Consider the following 27,522-nt stretch of genomic DNA (forward strand, 5'->3'; position numbering starts at 1 on the left):
GAACAAGGCTCGCTGCTTTTAGTCAGAACTATCAGTGACTAAAGGTCACGTTTCCTTTGGTTTGGCACCGTCCTTGTTCCTCCTCAGTGTTCAGGCTGGGCTGTGGTGTGTCCTTGTTTGCTGCATTTTCCGAGTTCCTCTTGCACCCTTTGGGCCATGGGCTGTGCCCTGGGAGGATTCTTTGTGCTCCTTTGTGACACAGGAGAACCTTCCAGGCAGTTTCTGCGTGAGCTGCTGCTGGGATGTCACAGGAACAGCGCCACGTCCCCGTGGTGTTCCCGTTGCTGTGGGACACAGAGGCCTCAGTGCCCAGAGTGGCTCTGGGCTCGTTGCCGGAGGATCCTCCTGCCCGAGGCATTCCCAGCAGCCAGCCCAGCCCTGACGGGTGTCCTTCTGTGCTTGCAGGGCTCCAGGCTGCAGACGTGTGCAGCGCAGCCAAAATGATGCAGCACGTGGCTGCTGCAGTTTACACTTTGTACTCTGTGGCTTATTCGGGGTATTTTTTGACCCACTTGGCACGTAAGTCGAGGTTTTCCCTCCCTGCAGCATCTGTGGCTTTGGGCTTGCTGTGTGCTTTCTGTTCTTCCTCTGGAGCTGAGTTGACTTTGGAACCAAATTGCCATGAAGACACCATTGCTATGGGAGAGCTCCTGCCAGCAGCTGCAGCTGAAAAAGTGTGTGTCTGCAGCCAGTGGGGCGTGCACAGCATCTGCAATTAGCCCTGGGGGGTTCTGTTCCCTCAAGCAGGGAGTCTGTGCCAGCAGAGCCTGGAACTCCCTCCCTTTGCTGCTCCAGCCAAGAACTGACCCAGCCCAGTATTTTGTGCTGCTCTCTTGCTTGCTGTGGGAAGGGACTGTGGCTCCTGGAAGGATGCTGTGAAAGCAAAATGCTCTCTCGGGGTTGCCTTGCTCCGTGGCATTTCCCACCACAGGCAGTTTTTCTCCTAACAGCATCTGGTTCATGTTCCCTCTCCCATCGCAGGGCACCTCATGTCTGGATTCCGAGCAGCTCCTCCTTCGGTGAGTGGGAAAGGAACCTTTGATGTTTGGAATTGTGTGGCAAGTTGTGAGCTTGGCATGTGGCAGCCGAGTGCCAGCCTGGGAGGCTGAAGGAAAGTTCCTGTCAGTGCCTGCAGCAGCAGCAGCAGCAGCAAAGGGATCCCCGGCAGTTTTCTCCTTTTCTGCTGAAGAGCTCTTGAAGAGCTGCAGGTCTGGCTTTGGAGGCAGAGGATTGCTTGCTGGCTTTAGCCATGGTGGAATATCGAATTCCTAACAATCCCTGGCAATGTTGACTTTAGCCCATTGTTAGTTGGAACAGCTCTGAACCCAATTTCTGCTCAGTGATGCTGGATGTGCAGCTGAGGATAAATAAGGTGATAACTGAGATAGAACTTCCCGTCCCTCACGCTGCCGTCTGTCCATAGGGCACAAAAGCAGCACCAGCACCTCCTGGGGCTCCCTCTGCTTCCAAAGAGGAGGAAGACAGCAGTGAGCTTCCCGCTGCTCTGGGGGACGATGGTGAACTTCCCTCAGTGCCGGGAGATGACAGTGAACTTCCCGCTGCTCTGGGAGATGAGGGCGAACATGCCGCGGTGTGGGAATGCAACGGCGAGGCTCCCGCGGGGTGGGACAAGGACAGGGGACATCTCCCAGCGTGGGACGAGGACGGTGGATGTGCCCTGGTGTGGGACCAGAATGGCCAAGCTCCCACGGAATGGGATGAGGATGGAGGACATCTCCCAGTGTGGGATGAGGATGGAGGACATCCTGTGTCTTGGGAAGAAGAGAGTGAACATCTCCCAGCATGGGAAGTGGACAGCGAACATCCCCTGCCTTGGAAAGATGATGGAGAAGCTGCAGAATTTTGTGAAGAGGATGGAGAAGCTGCAGCATTTTGGGAAAAGCATGGAGAAGCTCCCTCTGCTTGGGAAGAGGACAATGAAGCTCCCTCCGCTGTGGGATCCTGGGCTGAACATTCTGACAGCAGCACAGCCCTGCAGCCAGAGGGGAGAGGGGAGTGGTGCCTGATGCAGCTGAGTACGTCTGCTCTGTTCCTGGGTGCCCGAGCAGGTGCTGTGTGTGTGTCTGGGCATCAGCTGCACCCAGGGTTGCTCTGCAGCTGAATGTCACAGAGCCATTTATTGTCCTTCCTCAGCTGACACCAAGGGGCTCACAGCCCCAGGGAGCGGGGCTGGTTCTGGCTCTGCTGCAAGGCGGGCTCTCACTCTGGGAGGGAGCGTCTTCCACGTTTTTTCTTTCAGGGAACACCGTGAGCGAGGCGGAGCCTGCCCAGAAATACCTGGAAGTGGAGCAGATTGGCGAAGGGTAAGTGCACGGCAGCTGCTTCTGCACAAGCAGGGCTGGGGGTTGTGCTGGTGCAGGATCAAGTGAGAGGTCAGGGGAGCCCAAAGCACCTTCAGACACTGGGCTACCATCCTGCTGTCTCTCAGTCCTGATCAGAGTTGATAACTGTGGTCAGAAGGCGCCATCAAAGGCCCCTGAGGCTGGCAGTGTCCTGCCTGCAGCAAGGAGCAGAACCTGGAAGATCTTCTGTCCCTGGAAATGGATTGCCTAAAAGAGCAACTCACCATCTGGTGACTCTCAGAAAACAGTTCTCAAGAAGATTTCTTTCAAATATTTTCTTTCAAAAAATATCCACCAGTCAGGATTATCAACCTAATGGTTTAGAAACAGTAACCAGAGATGAACCAATAAGTGCTCTATTCTAGCACAGGTAACAGACCCCATACATTCTGTAACAGACACAGAGCTGATGCACTCTGGGGGAAAATGCATCACCTGCCTGATGGCAGGGCCCTTGTGGATCCTGCAGGTCTTAGGCAGGAAATGGAAAAGGATGAAATGCATTCTTTTCCAGTTCTTTAGACATCCATTTCTCCTCCTAGCTTTGGAACTAAAGTAATTCAGCGTGGACATTTGGGATTTGCTCCAGCCCAATTCCTTCCTGTTGGGTCTCAGTTTTCTCTTGCACACCTTGCATGGCAGAGGGCTGGTGGCTGCTTTGCTGGTGATGGAAGGGTCGATGCACCCAGGTGTTTGTGAATGCTGCAGGCAACAGAGATCTCCTGTCTGGCCTGGCTTTCACTGCCAGGGCCTAAAGCGCTGCTCCTTTCTTCTCTGCTCTTTTGTCTCCAGGGCTTTCGGAACCGTTTCTGAAGGACTCGACAGAGCCCCTGGAGGAGAGGTCAGTGCCAACATGCCCAGCACAGCTGGCAGCTCTGCAAGGCTTTCCCCTCCGCTGGGAGCTGTGGCTGCAGCTCTGGGGGCCAGCAGAGCTTTCCTGCCCAGGCTGCTCCTCTGAAGGCAGAGCAGTGTCAGCCTGCAGAGCACAGCTGGGACAGACTTGGTCCTTCTCAAGTGCCCAAGGAATGCAAGGAGGGCAGCGGTGTCTGTCAGAGCAGGACACGCTGGCTTGGTCTTCATATCTAAAAGTGTGAATGCATCAGCTGCTGGAGACTGAGGCCCCATTAATCTTCATCCCAGCCTCAGACAGGAACATTATTTAGCAGTTTTTCCATCCTGCCTTTCATCTTCAAAGGGAACCTCAAGCCCTAATTAGGGAGAGATCCTGCTTGGGCTCAGTTCGGGGTTTTAGTCCAAGTTCAGCTGTTCAAAGAGAGAGGGAGAGAAATGAGAAGATGGATGTCCAGGGCAAAGCTCTCTCCTAAATCCTGCAGTTGTGTTTGGGTCTGGTGTCAGTGACAGCCTGTGACAGGGATCACCTGAGTAATGGGTGTGTGTGTTTGCTTTGTTGTGCAATCCCAAACAGAGCAGTTGGATCTGAAATCATGACCAAATCCCATAGAATTGCTAAAGGGTTCCTGTCTGTTTTGCTCTGTTTTCACAGAACCAGAATTACCTCCTGCTTGAAAAATGTGTTTGAATAATAATAATAATGAGAGTGTTGAGGCCATTTGAGAAGACTGTAGGTGCAGAGAATGTAGTTAGAGCTTTGAGGCTGACAGCTGAGGGACCATTTCTGCAGAGCTTGCAAGGCCAAATGTCTCTGGCCATGTGTCCTGTAAGCAGCCCCCAGCTGGCAGAGCAATGGGCTGTGGGAATGGCCCTTGCTGAGCTCTGGTGTCCCATCCCAAGGCAGTTGGGCACAGCCCGGCTCCGTCGCTCCAAAAAGACTTGCTCCATGTTTGCTGTGGCCTCCTGCCACAACCTCCTGCAGTTAAAGGCTGCAATGTCCCTTCATCAAGAAAATGAGTCTCAGAGGGCAGAACAGGGAACAAGCTGTGAATGAGATCCTGCTCCTGAGGGACAAGAAGAACCCCAACATTGTCAACTCTTTGGAGAGGTGAGTGCTTCAGCTCTTATCCCGTGCCCAGGCCCTGCGTTAACCTTTCCTGGCATCTGGAGTCTGTAGCCTGTTTGGAAAATACCTGACCCAGCCACATCTTCCCAAAACAACTGCCTGGCAGTTCACTCCCTCCATGTGCTTTTGTTGCTTTGCTTTGGTTTTTCCTATAAGTTCCTCCCCGTTTGATGTCTCTCCCAACAAGTGCTGATAAACCACAGCAGAAATTATTTCCCTTGGCTTCTTCTTCCCAGCCCTTTTCCATTGCTACAGATGCCAGGAAGATCAGGTTCTTGTTTCCAGAAATGCCTCATTTGCCCAGTTTTCACTGGCCTTGCCTGTTTCTGAAGGGACTTTCTGAAAGGTTTTCTGACTGCTTTTGTCCCAAGTGCTGCACGGCCTCCTCCCCTGGATAACCCTGGCAGTTGTGTTGCCTTGTTCTGCAGGGAATGGTGGAACTGATGAGTTCAGAAGCTGAACCAGCTGGGGCCAAGGGTTGTGGTTCCACACTGATCTGGGCTGTTGCTAAACTGCATTTTTCACCTGCTTGCCATCTAAGGCCTCTCCTTTCTCACAGGTGTCTCCTTCTCCTTTAGACTGTGCAGATTCCAAGGGCTGTGCAGCCTGGCAGGAATGTCTCTCCATCTGATTCTGTCCTCACTGACAAGTGACCTGGAAACAAAACTCCACTCCAGGCTTTTCCATGGGGGAATTGAGCTCTGCACTTTCATCTCCATGCCATTGCTTTCCTCTTCCAGCTTCCTTGTTGATGGAGAGCTCTGGCTGGTGATGGAATACATGGATGGAGGAACTTTGCAGGACGTTGTCAGACAGACACGCATGGCTGAAGGAGAGATGGCAGCTGTCAGTCGGGAGGTGAGGGATCCTGCTTGTCACTCCATGGCTGGGACACGACGGTCCTTCCAAACAGGGCATGAGAGCAGGAGTGGCTCCATGCTCAGGGCTTTGTTTCTGTGTTGTTTTTATGAGCTGGAGAAGAAAGAGCCTCTGCAGTGAACAGCCTGCCAGCATCACTGCACTTCTGCTCTGTTCTTGTTCTCTCTCCTGCTGTTGTGGTACTCTCTGTCTGTTTTGGACTTGATTTGCTGTTCTCAGCTTTGCCTTGAACCGTTTGCCTGGAGCTTGTGTGCACTGCACTCCTGGCCTGTCACAACAAAGCTGCTGCTGGCAGAATTCTAAACTGTCCTTTCTTGTGTGATATATTCCGGCCATTGGTTTTGCCCTTGTGTTTCTTGTTGTTATGTTTGCCCAATTATCCCATCATAAAAAAAACCAAACAATATTTGAGATAGCAGCAATTTTAATTGAATAGTATAGAAAATATATATTGACAATATAATTTGATTAAAAATAATGGATAATTCATTTCAAATAATAGTGCAAAAGCAAAAGATAACCACAGGGTACGGAGTGCAGGGCTCTTGGACCCTTGCCACCTCACACACAAGCTTGCCAAGTGAAGATTCCCCCCTTATATGTCATGTGTCAATGCCATCTCCTCCCTTTTTCAATTCATCACATTTTTACCTCTGCCCTCTATTGGAATATGAATCCCAATATCACCAGGTAGATTGTGCCTGGGCCCGTCTGACCCCTGCTGCTGGGCCAAAGGCGGCCACTGTGGTGTTTCACCCCAGAGACACCTTTAGCTTGCTGGATGCGGCAGCAGGCAGTGAACAAGTCCAGGCTTGTAGAAACCCACTTTATCTCAGGTGGGAAGGCTTCAGGCGATGGTGTGGAGGAATGGAGACGGATTCTGCCGGAGGGTTAATATCCAGCGTCTTATTCCATGGTCACAGAGGTCTGAATCACAGGTAACAGCTCCAACAGAATGCCAACTGCATGGCCTGATTGACCTTTTAAGCTTCGGGGGGAGGGAAGGGACAGGTGAGCCACCAACAAGGTGGGAGGGGCAGGGTCTCAGGGGAGGATGACACCCAGACAGGCCAATGACCTCTGGGCATAGGGGCATCTTTTGAACCTGACCAACCACACGACGGCTCTGCTGGAATGCCAAGACTGACTGACAGCCCAGCAGGGGGAAAGGGGGGCGGGGGAAGATGGCACACCTGAAGGACTAGGATAGGTAAAAACAGGAAATTGTAACACACTGCAACATCTCCCCCTAGTTTTGTTTAAAAAGAAAGGGACTGGGTTTGTGATGAAATTGGTTCCTCCTCTACAGGAGGGGGAGATGGGCTTGAAATTAACTTGAGAACCATGCATTTGATTAATCCAAAAACAATGCTAACAACTACAATAACAATAACTAAAATAAACAGTACTAAAACACAGTTTTCAGCATAGATCCCAACCAGCCCGAGAGTCCCCAGCCTTTGAACAGTCCATTCAGCCTGTCATCAGTTTCTCTGCTGATGTCCGAGAGCTTTTGCCAAGGTAGTCCATACGTGCTTTGGGCTGAAGGACTATGCAGGAGATCACAGGTGGGATGATCACGAGTAGGACGAGAAGCAGGCTCGGTCTCATGGCATCTCGAGACTACACACGAACAGTGGGATCTAAACTGTTACAAGGAACTTGAGACAAACATATATTACAAACTATTCCAGATAGGAGGCTTAAATGGAATTTCCTCCAGAGAACGTGTGCGGCGTTTCCTTCTCCAGGCAGCATGAGCAACCTGGGGCGCTTCTGTAGATTTCTCTGAGACCTTGGGAACATAGGGCTTTACCCATTTGGAAAGAACCCACTTTAAACCAGAGGGGGTGGACACACAGGCGTATCCACGTCCCCAGGTAACCAATTTGTAAGGTCCCACCGTTTTCCAAGTCTCAGGGTCCTTTACTAAAACCAGGGGTTTTTCTTTCATCAACCTATGACTGTTCACCCCAAAGTGGCGTAGGATGGGTGGGTTCAGGCTGTCAAAGGAACAATTCAGAAAACTGATTGTGAATAGCGCCCTGGATAACCGTATGTGGGGAGGTTCCACCTTCAGAACCTATTGTTGCTGGTCCAGGACTCTTTTAATATCACGGTGAGTTCTTTCTACAATGGCTTGACCTGTAGGGGAGTAGGGGATGCCAGTTTTGTGCTCTACTCCCCATTACTGCAGGAAGCTCCCCAATTCCTTGGATTTAAAAACAGGCCCATTATCAGTTTTCAGCTCCTTGGGGATGCCCATGAAAGATAAAGCCTGTAAGAGGTGCTTAATGGCATCGATAGATGATTCTCCTGTGTGGGCAGAAGCATAGACCGCTCCAGAAAAGGTATCTACACTAACGTGAACATATTTCTGCTGTCCAAAAGACTGTATGTGTGTTACATCTGTTTGCCACAGTTCACAACTGTTCAGTCCCCTTGGGTTTGCTCCCGTACTCACTGTAGGGAGTGCATGTTGTTGGCAATTTGGGCATGTGCCCGCAATCGCTTTGGCCTGTTCTCGAGTGATGTTAAACTGACAAACCAGGCCAGGTGCATTTTGGTGGAAAAGCTGGTGGCTGATTTTTGCCTGTTCAAAAACATTTGGGAGAGTGGCCATCACTGCAGGTGCAGCGAGAGCACCTGCCCTTCTGTTGCCTGTCTCTTTCTCGGCTGTTTTTATGGCCTGGAAAGGCTCGGGATGGCCTTGGACAGCCCGCGCTCCAAAGGACGAAAAGAGTCTTCAGGTTTTCTTGGTCTTCAGTGTTTATTAGTTTTTTATCTACAAGATTTTCTCTCGGCCCAACAGAGGTCTGCACAGCAAGCCAGCCATGAGCACACTGAGGGCCCCGGGGCGGTCACTTATCTTTATACTCAAAACTACGTATACGATATTTACCTATTTTCCCCAATACCTTTCACCCTTATGTTCTCGTGTTCTCGCGTTCGGAATGGCTTCATGTGTCGCGCTGACACCCACTTCAGACCTCGATCTGTGGAAACACAAGCGAAACCCTTGCCCCAAGTGATTAGTTTGAAAGGACCCTCTATTTGTCCTGTCTCTGGGTTTCTGATCAAAACTAAAGGATTTTCCCTTAGCTTTGCTTGTGTGCTGTTTAGAAAATGCCTCACGATTGGTGGATTAGGTTCTGAGGATGAACTGTTTAGGAAATTCAACACATACAGTGCCTTATTTAATTTCATGTGAGGTGTTGCCTCTGGCTCACCCCTTCTTTGTCTGTCCAGAAGGGATTTCAGGGTGTGATGTGTTCTTTCAATGATTGCCTGACCTGTGGGCGAATGTGGAATACCAAACGTATGTTTGACACCCCATCTTTTCAGGAATTTGTCAAGCACCCTGCCTGTATACGTTGGGCCATTGTCTGTTTTTATCTCCTGAGGCACACCTAATGATGCGAATGCTTGCAGAAAATGTCGACAAGCATGGTCTGCTGTTTCCCCTGCATGTGCTGAAGCAAAGACTGCAGCTGAGAATGTATCTACAGAAACATGAACATTTTTGAGCCTCCCAAAGGATGGATATTTCGTGACATCAGCTTGCCACAATTGAAGACTTTGCAGTCCCCGCGGATTGATTGCTCCTGTAGAAGAAGGTGGCTGCACAAGCTGACAGTCTGGACAAGCACTAATGATCTCCCTCGCCTGACTCTTTGTGAGACGAAAGGACTCCATCAGCGATTGTGCATTCTGATGAAAGAACGCATGACTTAATCTTGCCTGCTCAAAAATGTCTGGCAGTGTTTGCGAAATGGGCATTGTCAACCTGTCCGCCCAAGCATTCCCTTCCGCTAAAAACCCCGGAAGTGTTGTGTGCGCTCTGATGTGCGTGATAAAATATTCTCTTTCCCTGCTCTCTAGCAATATTTTCAAGCTCGTCAGATATGAGTATAAAACCTCATTACTGACTTCTTTCAAGAGCGAACCCTCCAATCTCTTGACCACACCCGCAACATATGCGGAATCTGTGACCAGATTGAGGGGTTGTTTGAACAACTGAAATACTCGGACAACGGCTGCCAACTCCACAATTTGTGGAGAGCCCTGAACCATCTTCACGTCTGATTCCCAATCCCCTGTCGTTGAGTTTCTCCACGTGATCACCGACTTGTGTGTCTTCCCTGAGCCATCAGTGAACACTGTGATCCCGTCCAAAGGTTCTTCATTTATTCTTGGTTTTGCTCTGTAACATATTTGTGATTCTAATATTCTATGCTGTGGAAAATGGACTGTGCAAGTTCCTGGGAAAGCTAACAATGCGATTAATAAGTCTTTTGATTGTTGCATTGCCCAATCGAAATAGTCTTGCTTCAGAGGTAATCTGATGACTGAGAATTCTCGTCCTGCCATTGTCAGCAACCTTGTTCTTGCCTTTATGATGATTTGTGCTGCCATCTCTAAATCTGTGAGAATTGTTTTTGAGGGCCTGTGTGGTAGGAAAACCCACTCTGATTATCAAAGAGTCCTTTTGTGACTCATCCCATTGGAAGATCAAACCATGGAACTGTGTTTTCTTCCCCAGCACTGCCAACTGAAAAGGCAACATTGGAACAAATCGATGTGCCTGCCTTTTCTGTATCGCGTCTGTGACTTTCTCTAACTCTTTCTTCGCTTCTGGCGTGAGTGTCCTGGGAGACCGAATGTCTGTGTCTCCTCTCAAAAGATCGAGCAACACTGGAATGTCGCTATTTGTGATTCCCAAAACTGGCCTCATCCAGTTGATTTCTCCCAAAAGCTGTTGTAAATCATGCAAATTGTTGATCTTAGTGCTGATCTCCATTTTCTGAGGTTTTATTGTTCTCTCTGAAATTTTCCACCCTAGATATTTCCAAGGCGCAACCTCCTGAATCTTCGAAATGCTGATTTCCAGACCTGCCTTTTGCACCTCTGCAATCACGCAGTCATGAGCTTCTTGCAGCTCCTGTTGTGTTGACGCTGCAATGAGCAAATCATCCATGCAATGAATGATCTTCACCTTCAGAAATTTCTTCCGCGCCGGTGCCAAAGCTCGTGCCACGTACCATTGACAGATCGTCGGAGAATTTTTTAGGCCTTGTGGAAGTACGACGCAATTGTACCACTGCAGAGGCATTTCCTTGTTGATACTCGGAACTGAAAAGGCAAATCTCGGAGCATCATCTGGATGGAGTGGAATACTGAAAAAACAGTCCTTGAGGTCAATGACCACAAGCGGCCAATCTCTGGGAATCATTGAGACAGATGGAAGTCCCAGCTGAAGTACTCCCATGTCTTCTATGACTTCGTTGATCTTCCTGAGATCATGTAACAACCTCCATTTGCCCGATAGCTTTTTCTTGATAACAAACACTGGAGAGTTCCAAGGGCTGTCTGTTGGCTTGATGTGTCCCTTCTGCAATTGTTCTTGGACCAGGTCTTTCAAAGCACTCAACTTCTTCCGCTCAAGGGGCCACTGATCCACCCAAACTGGATCATCTGTTTTCCATGTCAACCTCAATGTGGCGAGTGCCGCAGTGACCCCTATTAAAAATCCACTTCGATCTTCGCGCCCCATTGTGCCAAAAGGTCTCGACCCCAGACTGTGATCGGCTTTTGGACGACAAAAGGACGAATGATCGCCGTCTTGTCTCCTGGTCCCGTGACAACAACGGAATTCTCACTTTGCAGACACAGAGATGCTCCCCCTATGCCTGAGAGAGAACCCAAGGGCGCGACCAAGCTCCAATTGCGTGGCCAAAAGATGTACGATATTACCATTACATCCGCCCCTGTGTCGAGCATAGCTCTGATTGCTATCATCCTGTCTCCACATGTCAATTGGCACGTGAGCGTGGGTCGATCTCGACCTATGTGCTTCACCCATGTTGTGTGTACTTCAACATGTTCCTTCATAGGGAAACCTTCTTCGTCAAAGATTGACATGACTTCTCCAACTGCGTGTGGCGGCAAGGCGAAAGCTCTCGCAACCACAGTGTTTTCCGGTACAGTCAATGGTGGACAAAGCGCTCTTGCCAAAACTGTTAATTCTGTATTTTTGTCTGCTGCGACAACCGTAGGATAAACAGTGAGTCCAAGAATACTGCATTTGTCTTGCCCAACTATCAAGAAATCTTGCTTTTTGTATTAATCTCCGCGGATACCCGTTGGTATCTCCGTATGATTTTCATCTAGAAAGCATACTAGTTTTGAAGCTGCCAATGCACACTGTGCCCCTGGTGGGAGGAGGTCTGGGTCACTATGGAATCGACTGAGGGTTTTGCTGAGGGCATCTGCTTGTTGCTCACTGATGATTGCCCTGTCTGCTCTTGTGTCACCGCCAGTACTTGTGTCTGAGCGCGCTGGCGATTTATGGCCGCGCTCCTTTTCTCATTTCCCGGATACGGTAATGGATTTCCGTCCACATCTGTCTGGGAATAACATTCTTTCACAGAGTGTCTTCCTTTTCCGCACCGCGCACAAATTGGCCTTTCCGCTTTTTGTGTTGGCACTGGTGTATGTGTTCGTGGACAATTCTTTCTCATGTGCCCAAACTCCCCACATTTGTAGCACTGTCCTCCTAGGGGATTGCCCTTCTTCTGCATCGTTGCAAGAACTTTGTTGATGTTCTCGTCCTGTTGATGGAGTATTTTTTCCAGCATCTTTTCTAATGTCTTGTCTTCTGATTGTCTCTCAGAGTGTCCCTTTATCTGTTCTTCCCATTCCTCTCTTAATTCGTTCTTCACAATCGATGCGACATGCTGAGGTGTCCCCACCTTGTTGCATGCCTCCACCATCTCTGCCAGGGATGGCCGTCCTGGCATGGCACTAATGACCCGTTGACAATCCGGGTTGGCACTGCCGAAAGCCAAGCTCTCCAAGAGAGGCCTCTTCGCTTCTTCAATCGTCACCTGTCGATCCACGGCTTGCATGAGTCGATCGATGAACGACATGAATGGCTCTGCAGGACCTTGCCTGATGCAAGAGAACGGAACATCCGGAGCTTCTGTTGGTGTATTCTGCATGATTGCCATTTGTGCTGCTTCTTTGATGTCACTTAACACTCTTCGTGGAAGCCGCACTGCTTGTTCCCCTGGGTTGTCATCTGGAGGATCCCCTGCTAACTGCGCTTCTGTGAGGTTTGCGTTTGGCCCACCTTGATATCTATTCCGCAATTCAGAAAGATACTTTCTCCACCTTTTTTCCCAGACGAGACTCTGTGTGTCAGTGAGAATCATTGCCACAATACTTCGAATATCATATGGCGTGAGGTCATACATGGTGAATGTCCCTCTTAATAGTTGTTTGAAATATTGTGAGTCCAGCCCAAAAGTTTGAGCCGCCTTCCCTAAGTCTTTGAGTGTCTCATGACCCATCCTCTCCCATCTTGGATTCTGTCCCTGGGCATCATATGTCACTGGCATTGTCAAATCTCCTGAACCCGGAAATAAATGCTTGTCTTTTGCCAATGCTTTTCTGATGCGCTTCCAATCCATCGTCTTCACCGGCTGTTGAAATTCCTCCTCTTGAGACTCCATTGGGATTTGCATGAATAACGGTGTTGTGGATGTCATCGGTGATTCATCGTACCTCATTTTTCGCCTTGAGGTTTTTGGCCTCGCTCCTAAATCTGAAAAGGAAACTCGAGGATCCTGTTGATATTTCTTTTTTGCTGTATCATATGAATGCAAGAAGCTTTTTGCTGCTTCTGCTGCTGACAGTATCCATGCCGGAACACCTTCCGATGCTGTGATCCTTATGACATCTTCTCCTTGTTGCTGTGCTTCATCTGAGCTTTCATCGTCTTCGCGAAATCTCGAAGTTGAAGGATAATCCATTTGTTGTGTTATCATTGTCTTCTTAGAAGTACTCCTTTTTGTATAATGTTGGAAAAAATTGCTGCATTGTTGCAGTCTCGCCACGAGATGGCACTGTGGCTCCACCGAACAGATCCGGCATGTCGTGCACTTCTGTCATCCCCCCACGAGGTGGCGCTGTCACCGGACTCCGTGGCAAGGATGACGGAATGAACTCGACTGCTCCTCTTCCGGCCGACTGCCATGTCTGCGATCTCGTTTGAGACCGAGTCTGCATGGCTTTTAACTCAGCTGAAAATGGAGCTCGAACACCAGAACGTCTCCCTTGAAGGGAAGAGACTTGGACTCCGAGGGTTTTGATTAAAGGCACCGAGTCTGGAGAGGGGGTGGAGCCCCGGGATGTGGAACCCGGAGCAAGGCCCCTCCTCGCCCAAGACGTCACAGGGGACCGGGCCTGCCTCCGCCCGCGCTCTGCTCTCCGCGCATGCGTGCTTTCCGAGCCACTCCCTGTCTCTCCCGAGCTAACGTAACTCTCTCCCCCTCGTTCCGCCTCCAAAATCTCCTCCCCTCGGTCTGTCCCCGACTCTCTCTCCTCCTCCTCTGACGCTGTGTCCACTCCCCCCACCGGTGTGCGCAACCCGCCCCCCGCCGGCATCTGGGCCTGCTCCGCGATCCGAGCCGACCTCCGCACCGGGTCTGATGTCACAACCGCGCGCCTCCTGCGTCTCTCTACGGTGGCCCTTTGGGGCTGTGCAGCTTCCCCCAATTCGCTGCCCATGTCTAACACCCCTGCGCTGGTTTGTGACTCCCCCCCCCGGGTCTTTGCGAGTTCTGCCCTCCACGCGCGTCTCTGGCACCGTGCCGGCCGGAGCGGCTGCCGCTCCTGGCGTTGTGCTGACAAAAGCCGCACCGGAACTCATGTCTCCCGTCACCTCCTTACCTGCGCCCCCCGCCTGCACCTGCACCACCGCAGCCTGGCCGTCCTGTTCTGCCGCCGCCGCGTCGCCGTGCCCGCCGCGATAAAGCGCTTCTCCTGACCCCTTTTCTCCCCCTAGGTCCCCCCTTTCTGATCTCGCGTCTGAGTCGGATCCTGAATCCCCTATACTCTCTGGGGTTTCCGGACTTTTTTGGGGATTTCCTGGGGTTTCTGGGTCTTGGAATCGGAGGCTTTGATATTGTTTCCTGCTCCCGTTCTTCGAGAGCCTTTTCCCCCTAGCTACCTGAGGCCAGAGCTAACCTCTGCCGAGAGCCTTGCTCTCCTCCCCCTTCTTCTAAGGGTCCCACAACTTCTTGTTTCTTCTCCAGTCTTTTTAACTGCACAGAAATGCCTTCTAGCATTATTCTTTAATGCTGTCTCATCTTTTTTTGTGGCTAAGAGATATAAGTGCCTATTAATTTCCTGCCAAAATCCTACTTCGAATAGCAGACGTGTCTCTGAAAATGGATAATTGAGCCTCACCCGCAATAAAAGCTGTTTCAGCTCCTTCTTTGGGATCCCTTCCGTGTATGATTCAGCCACGCCTTGTAAGGCGGACAAAATTCCCAGCGGTTCCTGGGAGAGTGTGCCCCTCATGTTCTTATTTTTTGACCTTCTCACCGAATCTGTCGTCAGAGCGGTCCGAAGGCCCCCGATCTCCATCCAGCAGGTCACAGGAGATGGATCCAGAGGCGCCTTTCTGGTTCCGTTCCAGGCTGCTCTGCTATGAACTTTCTTCGGCAGAAGCTGAGAGATGGAATTCTCAGTGACTGCTGTTTTTTGCAGACTCTCCTGGCCGTTTTTTTCTTTTTTTTTTTTCTTCTGGCTTCTCTCCTCAGGAGTTATCAGTGCTCTCCTGGGAATTCGTCCAAGTTCGGAGCTGCCCTCTCGGCTCTTCAGCTCTTCAGGGCTGACACCCCCCCTCCTGGTGGGGAGTAGCCTACGCAGCAGACGCCACTTGTCGCTGTCTCGGCTGTTTTAATTGCCTGGAAAGGCTCGGGGAGGCCTTGGACAGCCCGCGCTCCAAAGGACGAAAAGAGGCTTCAGGTTTTTTCTCGGTCCTCAGTGTTTATTAGTTTCTTATCTACAAGGTTTTCTCTCGGCCCAACAGAGGTCTGCACAGCACGCCAGCCATGAGCACACTGACTGCCTTCGGGGCGGTCACTTATCTTTATACCCTAAACTGCGTACACAATATTTACCTATTTTCCCCAATACCTCTCATCGTTATTGACCAGTGCACTTTTAGTAAGGACCAATCCCAAAGTGCCACCATCACCACAGAAGATGGAGGCCAAGAAGAAGAAGAAGGACAGGACACACCCCAATTCCTCCATCTTACTTCTCCAGACCCCCCTGTACAGAAATTCTAAACCCTGTGTCTCACACTCTAATTAACATATCCCTTCACGATTTATCCCAGTGAAATCCTCCCGTCCTCATACAGGTGTCGTTTCCCGTGCAGGATCAAAGTCCAGCTACCAGACACTTCTGGCAACATTCCAGGACCTCCGAGCGCCCCAAGGGTGGTCTCGGTGACTCTGCACCTCATTCCTGAGGCGCTGAGATCCCACAGGCGGCAGGGCCTTGTCACCAAGGGAGGGATGAGCAGACTGGAAAAGGCTGGCAGAGGAGGGTGCCCGGGAACAGCCGCCTCCCAAAGCGCCCCCGGGGAGCTTGGGAGCAGACCAGAGCTCTGCCAGTCAGCCCTGGCAGAGGCTTGCCCGCCTGGCCCAGGAGCAATGGTGCCTTTTTATCCCTGCCAGGGAGATGCGCCGTGTCTCCATCATCTGGTGCTGCGGCATGGCATCCTGCCTCTTTGAGCTGCTCAGCGAAGGCGTTTCAGACTGGGAACTGCCCGCCCTGGCCTTCCTGGTGGAGGTGAGCCCCATGGACAGTGCTGCCTGGCTGAGCTGCCTCCCACCCCTCTGCCCTCTCGTAGCTGCAGCTGCCTGGGACGCTGCCTGTGCCCTGTGCTGCTGCCTTGGCTCGGTCCTGTGCACTTCTGAGCTCCTGCCAGCTGGCACCTCTGTGCCTGCTCTGTGCCTTGCAGCTCCTGGATTGCCTGGACTTGAACGAATGCGCTGAACAAGTCCTGGAGATCTTGACAAGGCACCTGCAGAGCCAGTCCAGGGAGATGCGTCACGTGGCGCTCCGAGGCCTCGTGGTGCTCACCTCGATGGTGAGAAGGAGGCAGCAGCTGAAGCTGTGCTGGCAGCGGGGGCTGGGGCAAGCAGCCCCTTGGGCTTAGCTGGGCTTTGGCAGCTGTGGCAGCTGCTCCCAGCTCTCCAGGCTCGCTGTTCAGCTGCCTGAGTGCTTTGGGAAAGCCTTTGGCCTCTGAGCCCTACAGCAGCAGCAGCAGCAGCGTGGGGTTGCCCAGCCTTGTTTTGCACACAGGATCCAAGCATGTACAGCCTGACCGAAGGCCTTGTGAAGCCACTATAGGATAGGGTTGAAGACATCGTGGAGAAGACCTTCATTGTGCTCAGCCTCCTGATGCTGCAGGAAGACCTGGCAATAGCCAGTCCCATCGCCCTGCAGCTGGCTGAGGCGCTCTGGCACCTCTTTGACAATGTGAGGCTCTGTGCCCCCAGCCACGGGCACTTGGGTGCTGCCTTGGGCCTGGGCACAGGGGGGCCTGGAGCAGCAGATGTGGAGGGCTTTGGCTTCTTTTCCAACAGGACAACAGCCTTGTGCAGCTGCTCTCCATTCGCCTCTTCCAAGACGTGATCGCCTTTGTAGTGCCAAAGGGAGAAAAGCCCCTGAAGAAGCCTGTGAGCCAGAGCCTGCTCCCACTCTTCTTCCACTGCCACGATGAGAACCAGTGTGTGGCACAGGTGAGGCCTCCTGGGTGTCCCCATGGAAGGGGGCTCAGCTGTCTCCCCACCCCCTGGCACCTGACAGGCTCCAGCCTCCTCCCAGCCCTGGCACAGAGATGCGGCTCCTGTGCCCTGGGCTGCGGTGCCACCTCTGGGTCTCTGCTGCTCTGCAGGCCTCTCGGGAAACGCCGCTTTCTGCAGTGAGGTTCCTGAAGAGGAAGGATCTCAAGCAGCTGCTGCAGACGGATCAAATGTGGAGATTTGCTGAGTGCTTGGTAAGGACAGCCTGGAATGCCCAGCCCAATCCCTGGAGCAGCCGCCTGCCCACGGCGCCCAGTCTGTGGGACTGGCAGCTGTGGCCCCTGCCCAGTGCCGCACGCAGGGGCACCGGCCTGCGCCCCACACACCGCTCTCTTCCCTGGGCCGTGCGAGCTCTGCTCCAGACTCCTGTGGCCCCAAGGCCGGTGCCGACGGAGCCCCGAGCCAGCCGGACTCTGCAGCGGGGCGGCACCGCGGCTCGCCGGGCCCTGTGCCCCGTGCCGAGCCCGGCGCCTGCGGCTGCTGGCCGGGCCTCGGGGCTCTGTGGGCAGGGGGAGCAGCGCCGGCCGTGGGGAGCGCCCAGCCCAGGGACAGGGCCCGCATCAACTCTTTCCCTCTGTGCCCTGCCGCTCTCTGTCCTGGCAGAGGACAGGAGCCGAGCGGCCGAGCACCTGCGCCTGGCCCTGCCCTACCTGCGGAGCGCACAGGAGCCCCTGCGAGAGGCGGCCGTCAGGTTCATGGGTGAGCGCCAAGCCCGGCTCCCTCCCCGGCCCGCCCCATTGCCGCAGCTCGGCCCCGGCTCCGCCTGCTGTGCCGGCAGCAGGATCCGGGCGAGGGCATGGGCAGCCCCCGCTGGCCTGGGCATTGCTGCTGCTGCCCTCTGGCAGCCGTGCCCTGGGGCGGCAGCGTGCGCCAGGGGCCCGGGCTGAGCCCTGCCGGGCCAGCAGGGCATGTGGCCTCAGGGCTGCCAGCGCCCATGGGCGGCAGCTGTGGCTCTGAAGGCAGGACATGCTCTGTGCTCCCCAGGGATGGCCGGGCGCTACCTGACAGGGCAGCAGCCGCAGTTCCGCATCATCTGCAGCGGTGAGTGAGGCCCGCGGGCTCTCAGCGGGGGCTGCCGCTGGCAGCTGCGTTCCCTGGCCCGCCTGCCGACGGCTCCGCTCCCTGCGCGCCCCAAGGGCAGCGGGGCCACAGCGCAGACACCTTGCAGGGGCCTGCGGGGCATTCCTGGCCAGCAGCTGCCAGCTCGTCCTTCTTGGCTCCTGCTTCCTCCAGGCCGTGCCAGCAGCTGCGTGGCACGGACGAGGCTGGAGGCTCTGCCCAGCTCCCCGCAGATCCAGCCTCTGACTGTGCCTCTGTTTCTCTCTCTGCAGCCCTTCAGGACATGACGGATGACAGCAGCCCTGCCATCTCATGCCTGGCGCTTCAAGCTCTGCACATCCTTTTAGCTGTACAGAGCGTTCCCTCCTCCCGGCTCCAGAGGATGCGAGACCAACTCCGCCGCCTCTGGAAGTCGTGGCCTTTCCTGTGTGCCCATGGCTGAGTGTCCTGCCGCGGCGCTGTGCAGAACGGATCCGGGAGGCTGCGTCTGCTGGGGCCGCCTGAGCCCGCGGGGAACACCTCTCCTCTGCCAGCACTTCCTTTCCCTTCACCCACTCGAGGAACATTAAATTGCTGTGTTGGATACCCGGGTGTCCAGGAGCTTTCTCTTGGTGCACAGTGTCTTCAGGCCAATGGGGAAGAGGGGAAAGGCTGCTTGGTCTGTGCAATTTGTCCAAGCGTGCGGTGTGGAAGGGAAGGTGGCCAAACACCCCTTGGCCTTTGGTGGTTTCTGCAGGAATGTTTTTGTTCCTGCATCAAGTTTTCTGGAGCTGGGGGAACAAGTATGTTCCGTGTTGTGAGAGTCTGTCTGAAATATCCCTCATCTGCCTTACGATTGTCATGGAGAGAGACCACCAAAAAATTAAAACCCCCGTTTGCTGATCTGGTGGCCGGGAAAGTCATGTGCCTGAGGACTGAAAGTGTTGCTAAGTTGCTGTTTTCACACATGTTGTTTGTTATACACTACACTGAGCTCACAGGGCATCCTGCCCTTTTGCACAATAGCTCTGGAATCCTCCCTACCTCTCAGCCTGGCTGGTTTGAGCGTTAGGGTGGTCCCCTCCTCCAAGAGAAGACCGTTCATAACCACTGTGACAGATAAGTAGAGATGTAAGAAACCTCTTCATCAAAGGACTGAGACATGAAATCCCTATGTGAGAAGGCCCCTCTCACCTTCTTCCAGAGACGGGGACTGAAAGCCCCAACTCAGGGGAGGTGTACAGGGCGAGGAAGGAAAGCTGCCCAAAGCAAGATGGATGTTGCAGGTGTAGGCAGTGGACAACGAAAACAATGACTCTCGCCTGCTGCCAAACTTGGACTGTGTGTACCCTTTTTTCCCACCCCCTCCCGAAGATACAATAAACTACCTTTGTTTCAGCTGCAAAATCCATCCCCCTTGCCCCAATGAAAAAGAGTATAATTGGGGTCCAGATGAACTGTGCCACTGAGACCTCCCCGACGGAACAGGGGGGTCCTCGACTGGACTGGACCAAAGGACTTCATCTCTACGTTTGATAGCTCTATCCCCCTCTTTCTCCCTGTCTCTCTTTTGTCTCTCTCGTCCCCCATCTTTTTCTCTCCCTTAATCCCTCTATCACATTTTGCTGTGGTCATTCAATAAAGGTGCATTTGTTTCCATTATCATTGCAAACCCCCTTGTGCCGTGTTGGTTCTTTTTGCATCCTGACATCAAATCCACGAACCATCATGAAACCCATCCGTCAGGACGGATCGTGACACCCCCCAAGGACCACTCCCCAAATTCCCCCCCAAAGCCCCCCCAGCACCCCCAGACCCCGCTAAAACCCCCTCAAGTTCCCCCCACACCCTCCCCAAATCGGCCCCCAACGTCCTCAAGACCCCTCCCCAAATTCCCCTCACGACCCCTCCAGGATCCCTGACCTGTCCCTGCGCCTCCTCAGCAGCTCCCGGAGCCCCCCGTCCTCTCCCAGCGCCTCCCCCGCTCTCTCCAGCGCCTCCCGCAGGACCCGCCCGAGCCCGGGGCGGCTCTCGGGGGTCCCTGAGGGGGTATCGGGGGGTGGGGGGGGGGGGGCCCGCTCCATGGCCGGCCCCGGAGTCAAGGAGCGCTGCTTCCAGCTCGGCTCTGATTGGCTGGAGCAGCGCGGGAAGGGTGGGAGTTGCTGAGGGGAGACGCCCGGTGATTAGGTGGTTTCATGGAGGGCGCGGTGATTGACAGGAGATGGGCTGGGGAGGCGGGCTTTGCCGAGGGGAGGCGCGCGGGGATTGGTTGGATAGAGGCAAAGAAGACGGGAATTGCTGAGGGAAGACGCCCGGTGATTGGTCGGTTCAGGTCGAGAGAGGCGAGAGTAGCTGAGAGGAGGAACGCGGTGATTGGTTCGTTTGGGGTGAGAGGCAGGCGTGTCTGAAGAGAGGCATGCAGTGATTGGTTGGATCGGTGCAGAGAGAGGCCGGTGTTCCTGTGGGGAGACCCGCGGTGATTGGATGGTTTGGAGCAGGACGCACTGCTATTGGTTGGGAAAAGTCCGGGTTTTTTAAGGGAACATTCCGGGTTTTTTTGGGGAAAACTCTCGGATTTTTAAGGAAAAATTCCCGATTTTTGCAGGAGAAACATTCGCGGAGCTTTTGACCCTACGTGACCCCAAATAACTCAAATAACTCCATAACACTTGAAAAAAACCCCAAATAACCCCAAACAACCCCAAACAATACCTAGAAATGCCCCAAATAACCCCAAACAAATCCTAATAACCCCAAAAAACGGAAAAAACCCTCCCCAAAGTAAAAGCCAAAAAACCCCAAATGATATCAAGCATAGCGAAAAAAAAGCCAATACACACCAACATAAACCCCAAGAACCCCAAATAATTCCAAATAAACCCACATAAACTCAAACAAGCCCAAACAAACACTAATACTTCCAAATAAACCCAAATATTTCCAAATAACCCCAAATAAACAGAAATAAATCAAGTAAAAACCAAGATAAACGCCAAATAATCCATCAATAACTCCAAAAAAACCCCAAACAAACCCTAAATAAACCCCAATAAATCCCAAGTAACCCCAGTTCCTCACGTCCCCACCCCAGATCTGATCCCGACCAATCACAACGCGCGGCACTGATGACGATCCACTTGCTGCGCACAAACTCAGGGCACTGGCCCCGCTCAGCGATTTTCAGCCAATCAGCGCCCGGCCCGACTCTGACTCATCACTTGCCAGGCACAGGCCAAGGCCTCTCACTGCGGTAAATACTCAGAGATCACGCGGGGTAATTTCGAGCCAATCAGAGCGTGTCTCGCTGATGACTCATCAGTTGCCAGGAGCGGACTTGGTGGGGGGGCGGCAGGTGACGCTGGGGATGGGCTGGGGACCCCAAATTAATCCAAAACGGGGTCGGGAGCCCAAAATGGAGCAGGAAGGGCCTGGAGCCCCTAACACCAAACACGGGGGAGGGGACTGGGAGAATGATCGGAAAGGAGAGAGGAGGGAAAAGAGGGTCGGGACCCCAAAATTGAGCTGGGAGAGGAATGGGACCCCCAAATTGAGGTGGGAGGGGAATGGAACCCCCAAATTAAGCTGGGATGGGGATGGGATCCCAAAACTGAGCTGGGAGGAGGAGAGGATGCCCCAAATTGAGCTGGGAGGGGGCTTGGACCCCCACACAGAATTAAGCCAATTTTGTTCCTGGAATATGTAAAGTACTTCATGGATATGCAACAAGGCCATGAATATGGAACGGATTAATGTAATGGGAGACAAGGACCATCGAGCAAAGGTTGTTATGGCCACCAAGACCCCCCAGTTATGTTCGGGGACACCCCTTAATTATTCTAGTTTTAATCACATCAGCCTGTCGCATATTCATAGACCCTCATGCATATACGTAAACTAATTTACATCTTTCAGGAGCTATTTGACATGGCCCAGCCATGGGGGTGTCTCCCCATTTCAGGAGCCTCCACTGAAATGGAAAATGTAAACCCCCTCCCTTTGATTACTATTATTATTATTATTACTAGTAGTAATAATAATAATAATAATGATAATAATAATAATAGTAGTAGTAACTTATTTTGAAATTAAGGGGCTCTCAGGCAAAGATATGGGAGCAGAAAATCAGTACTTTATTAGAAAAAATTAAAAATACAAATGCAGTAATACAAACAAAAAGAAACAGTGACAGAGTCAGAATCCTCTGGGAATTCAGTGAAAATGGCTGATCCTCTTGGAATCCATGGGAAAAGGGCTGATCCTCTGGGTATCCAGTTGGAAAACGGCTGATCCTTTGGGAATCCATTTCTTACCCCCCTAAGACAGGGCAAAGGCAGGGCCGTGGAGTTTTTATAGGGTATCCAAAGGGTGGAGTTGGGGTTGGGGTCAGGGGAGGAGTTCTTAGTAACACAAGAAAGGTGAGATCAAATTCCTGCCTCTTAGCAACAGCAGCACTCCACACAGAACCTGTCCCCAAAACCTAAATTCCCTCTAAAAAAACTGAGAAATTATGCAACGTCAGATATATTCGATCAATTTCCTTCATTTAACCCAGTTTTGGGTGTCCTTAAAGGATGAAGGTGAAGCAGAGGAAAATTAAGGCCAAACTAAAAGGCAAAGCAGCCAGGTGTGTTTCCAACATGGATCACAGGGAATGTGAGTGACCAGGGCTGTGCCCAAAGTGCCTCCTCCAGTGGGGGATGGAGCTGGAGCAGTGCACGAAGCTCTGCCCGCAATCGGGGCACTCGCAGGGCTTCCCTTAGTGGTGCCTCCGTTGGTGTTGGGTCAAGTTAGAGCTCTGTGAGAAGCTCTTCCCACACTGGGGACACTCGTAGGGCCTCTCCCCAGTGTGGATGCGCCGGTGGGTGATGAGGTGGGAGTTGTGCTTGAATCCCTTCCTGCAGTCGGGGCACCGGAAGGGCCTCTCCTCTCTGTGAATCCAATAGTGCTCGAGGAGAATGGAGCTGGTCTGAAACCTCTTCCTGCATTTATCACACTCGTAGAGCCACTTCCCCGTGTGGATGCGCCGGTGGGTGATGAGGCTGCAGTTGCGCTTGAATCCCTTCCCGCAGTCAGGGCATTGGAAGGGCCTCTCCTCCCTGTGAATCCGATCGTGCAGGAAGAGATCGGAGCTACTCGTAAACCTCTTCCCACACTTGGAACACTCGTAGGGCCTCTCCCCAGTGTGGGTCCTCTGGTGCACAATCAGGCTGAAGCTCACGCTGAAGCTCTTCCCACACTCACCACACTCGTAGGGCTTCTCCCCAGAGTGAGTCCTCTGATGCACAGTCAGGTGGGAGCTCTCTCTGAAGCTCTTCCCACACTCCCCACACTTGTAGGGCCGTTCCCCAGTGTGGATCCTCTGGTGCACAATCAGGTGGCAGTTCCGCCTGAAGCTCTTCCCACACTCCACGCACGTGTGGGGCTTCTCCCCATCATGGAGCTGCTCATGGAGCACCAGCTCCAAGATCTGGCTCCACCTCCGGCCGCCTTCCCAGCCCAGGCTGGCTCTTTCCCCCTCAGATCCCCGCCGGCTGCGTTTGCAGCCCCTCCTCGTGCGGCATCTCCGGGGCTTTTCCTCCCCGTTGGCTTCCTGCGCCGTGGAGCCACTCAAAACGGCCTCTTCCACCAGGTTCTGCCGCGGGCATTTGTCCTCCCTGCTCTCCATGCTCAGCTCCTGCTCTGGGGGAGGAAGGACAAGGACAGGATGGCATTTGCCTCCGTGCCACAGGCAAGGGCAAGGAGATCCCCCCAGGCCTGAGCTGCAGCCAGGGCCGTGCTGGGCTGGGAGATGGAGCAGCACAGAGGGGAAAGGGGCACTCATCGCCAGCTCGGGGCTGTGCACAAATCTCAAACAGGACTGGACTGCTGGGAATGCATCCTGAGCTGTGTGATTTTCCAACATCTGTCTCATTACTTGGTTATGACAATGGGAAGATGTCAGCAGCTCACATCACAGGTAGCAGAAAAAGAATTTCACGTTAAAACTTACTTTAAAAGGTTTTTGACCAATCATGCAAAGCAAAAGCATATTGACAGTAGTTCTATCCAAGCACTATAAGCACATTGACAGTTAAAACAATGCTTGCTTATTTCAAATAAAATACCTGCTTGTAAGCCTTAAAAAACAATGCACAGAGCTCCAGTATTAAGCTTGGAACTTTCCAATATCTTATTAGATAGACTTTTCCACAGGTTAGGGAGTTAGTTATTCTAGATAAGTCTTAATGCACACAGACCATTGTTCTATTTCTCCTTACTTTCTACTTCTTATATAATTATTCTGCTGACCAATCTATTGGCTGCTGCAAAGCTCAAATCAGTTCTAATGTCTCTGAGGCTTGTCTTTTGCAGCTTTCCCGAAACCCTCTGATTTTAAGCATTCCAGGGACACTGACTTCCTCCTCACCTGCCTCATTGTCCTGGGGCATCTTCCTCTTCCTCGCAGCCTCCCGGGAGTTGGCAATGGGAAATCCTGGTTTGGAGAAAAAAAGGGATGAGAATGTTGAGTTTGAAGTTCCCTCTGCCCAAGTCCATCTCTACAAGTCACTGGCCATCTGGGCTCCAGAAAAACCTCCCAAACACCCAGATTCAGCCCTGAAAAACCCTCCCAGGAGTTCCCCGTCCCTGGTCCCGCCCCTCTGGTGTTCGGGGGTTCCCCTCCTTCTCCTCTTCCATCGCTGCTCTCTCTCTGCCTTCATCCCTTCTCTTCCATCCCTCCCCCTGCTCCTCCCCTCTAACCCCACCTCCTCCTCCCCCTTCATCCCTGCCCTTCCCTCCCTCCTCCTCCTCCCCCAGCAGCAGCCACACTCTCGGTGCCCCGTTCCCGCAGCCCTCGCAGCCTGCGGCAGGAGCGGGGATGGAGCCGGGACAGGTCGGGATGGGCAGCACGGGGCTCTCGGCTGCTCCAGCCGCTGCGGGCGGGGGGAACCCGGCCCGGGCCAAAGGAGAGACAAACTGGGCAAACTGGGGGCACATCACAAAGCTAAGGATGCAGTAGAAGATGGAGATAAAAGAGTTATGTTAATAATAACTCCAAAGGAGGAAAAACTGGAAATTCCAAAGTTAAGGGAAGCTCAGAAAAAAGAATTAAACAAGATAGGAAATGAAAAAGATAAATCAGGGAAATGGAAACTTCTTGATGGAAGATAATTTCATAATAAAATGTGATTACTAGGAAAATATTAGAAGACTTGCATCAGAAAACCCACTGGGGTACTGAAGCTTTGTGTGATCATTTTTTATGGAACTTTGGGTGCACTGGGACTTTTGGAGTAGCAAAGCCAGTTACTGAGAGATGTTTAATTTGCCAAAGGAGAAGTAAAAAGGTAAAGAGAAAAACAACATTTGGAGGTCATGAGTTAGCTGGTTGACCATTTCAAAGTATCCATGCAGACGTTTAGATTTGTTAGGCTCTGGATTTATTTGCAAAAAAAATCGTTTAATCTAGAAGAAATAGAATATGCCACATGTTAGACAGGAGATTTTAGAAGAATAAAAATGTTTGAAGTATCAGAAAAACCAGAGGAAAAAAAAAAAGGGGGGGAAATGAAAATTGGGGGAACAGGAGGAAAAATCAGAAAGAGAGTGGGATCCTCTGCAGGTCTTGCCCCCTCCGTTCGCGGCCCAGGCGCCTGTCCCGGGTCCTGGCTCGCTGCCCGCCTCAGCTCCGCCTGCCCCGGTTTCCATCCCAGGTGCGGCCTCACTGCCCAGGGCAGCTCCACCTGCCCCGGTGCTGTCGCTCAATTTGTGTGCCCTGCTCCCACTGCCTGGCCCGCGGCCGCTCTGCCACCCATGCTGGGCAAGATGGGGGTTGCTCTGTCCTGCCGCCTGCTCCGAGGTCACCGCGCCCACCGCACCCAGGGGGGGTCCCAGCCATCCCATCCCCGCCTGCCCTGCCCGTGCCACCTGCGCTGGGCACCGCCGCTGCTGCCGGGCTCTCCCACCTGCCTTTGCTCTGCCGGCAGCTGCCGGATCAGCCGCCATCAGCCATGTGGGGGCTGCCCACGCTCCGCCTCGGGCTCCACGGGAAGATCCCCCTCTGCCGATTCCGGCAGCAGACCCTGCCCACACTCCCACCAAGCCTTGGCGGGATATCCTCCCCTGACCCCGTCCTGCTCTGAGTTACGTCCCCTTGGTAACCACAGCTCCGGCTGTTCAGGGAAACTCTCTCTCTACAGGAAGCACCTTATCGAAACACTAGGAGCTCAGTTAAAAGGCAGCCCTCTCCAAATACTTTCTCAAAACACAGGAGAAAGGCTAGAGAAGGTAAAAAAGTGAAAGAGTGAGATGAAGGGATTGCTCTATTTCCGTTCAGAGAGGTTCCCATGGGAGGGATGCGCTGCCCCGCCCCGCGGGAGCCACCAGCGCCCCTGCCGGCCGTGCCTGGAACTGCACCCAAGGGCAAAGCACCGCAGCCCAAAGGCCGGGACTGGGTCCGGGCTCTGTTTGCTGTCAGTGCCGCAGCTGTTGGTGTTTGTTTGCTTTATTATATACACTAGTAAAGAACTGGTATTCCTATTCTCACATCATTGCCTGAGAGCCACTTGATTTCACTACTCTAAAAATTAAGAGGGAGGGGGTTTGCATTCTCCATTCCAAGAGAGGCTTTTTCTGCCTTCCCGACCAGACACCCATCTTGTAAAGCAAGACAAGCACCCACAGGCACTGAGGGAGCTGCAGGAGGGGCACAAGAAGGCCCTGCAGCACTTGGGAACAAAGGCACAGCAGGTGAATGCAAGAAGGGAGCAGCAAAAGGCCAAGCTGAAGGCAAAGGCCAGGGCACAGTTCCTACAGCCCCTGAGGGATCAACCCCAGGGCCCAAGGGGGCCCCAGCACCCAGGGCATGGGCTCAGCCACAAGCACCTGGCAGAGGCATTGCCCTCCTCAGCAGGGGAGAGCCCACCCAAACAGCCCCTGGCAAGGAACCAGGGCTCCAGCTGCAGGGCACAAGGACACTGCAAGCACAGACAGCAGCACCCTCAGGACCAGCAAGTCCACCCCTTGATGGACATGGACTGGCAGGGCTGTCACAGCTCCCATCACACCAGGGACCCTCCACACTGCAGCCCTTGAGAACATTCAGGGTGGGTCTGCATTGAGAGGAGGCATTTCCTGATGGCCACAGGGGCCTCTCAATCCACTCTGAATCTTAGACCTAAGGGGGAAAATAGTAAAGGAATATTTTAATTTTTAAGGGAATGAGAGGCAAATATAAGCAGGTATGATTTGTTCAAAACCACTATTAGAAGCTGTGGGGGACAGGTTTGAAATAAATGAATTTGTTTTTCTTTCTCCTGTGATTGTATTTACCTAGGAAGGAATTTGAGAGCTGGATTTTAATACTGTAAAAGGGGATACTGAGGGTAGTTCTGTTCTGCCTTTGTGCCAAAATCTGATAAGGCCTATGCTGAAGTGAACCCAGAAGTGTGGGCAGCCCCAGGGAAAGAGGGAAAATTACTTTAAAGCAACCAGGACAAGCAATACCCTGTTCCAAGAGAGGGAAGGAAGGGCTCACAGCCTGGTATTGTGTCCCTGTTAAAGGCAGGGCTTTTGGAGCCAGGGATGTCTCCCTACAACACTGCTGTCCTGCCACTCA

The sequence above is a fragment of the Melozone crissalis genome, unplaced genomic scaffold (assembly GCF_028551555.1).
Source record: "Melozone crissalis strain CALT ecotype California unplaced genomic scaffold, PUWL_Pcris_2 ptg000066l_1, whole genome shotgun sequence".
NCBI lineage: Eukaryota > Metazoa > Chordata > Aves > Passeriformes > Passerellidae > Melozone > Melozone crissalis.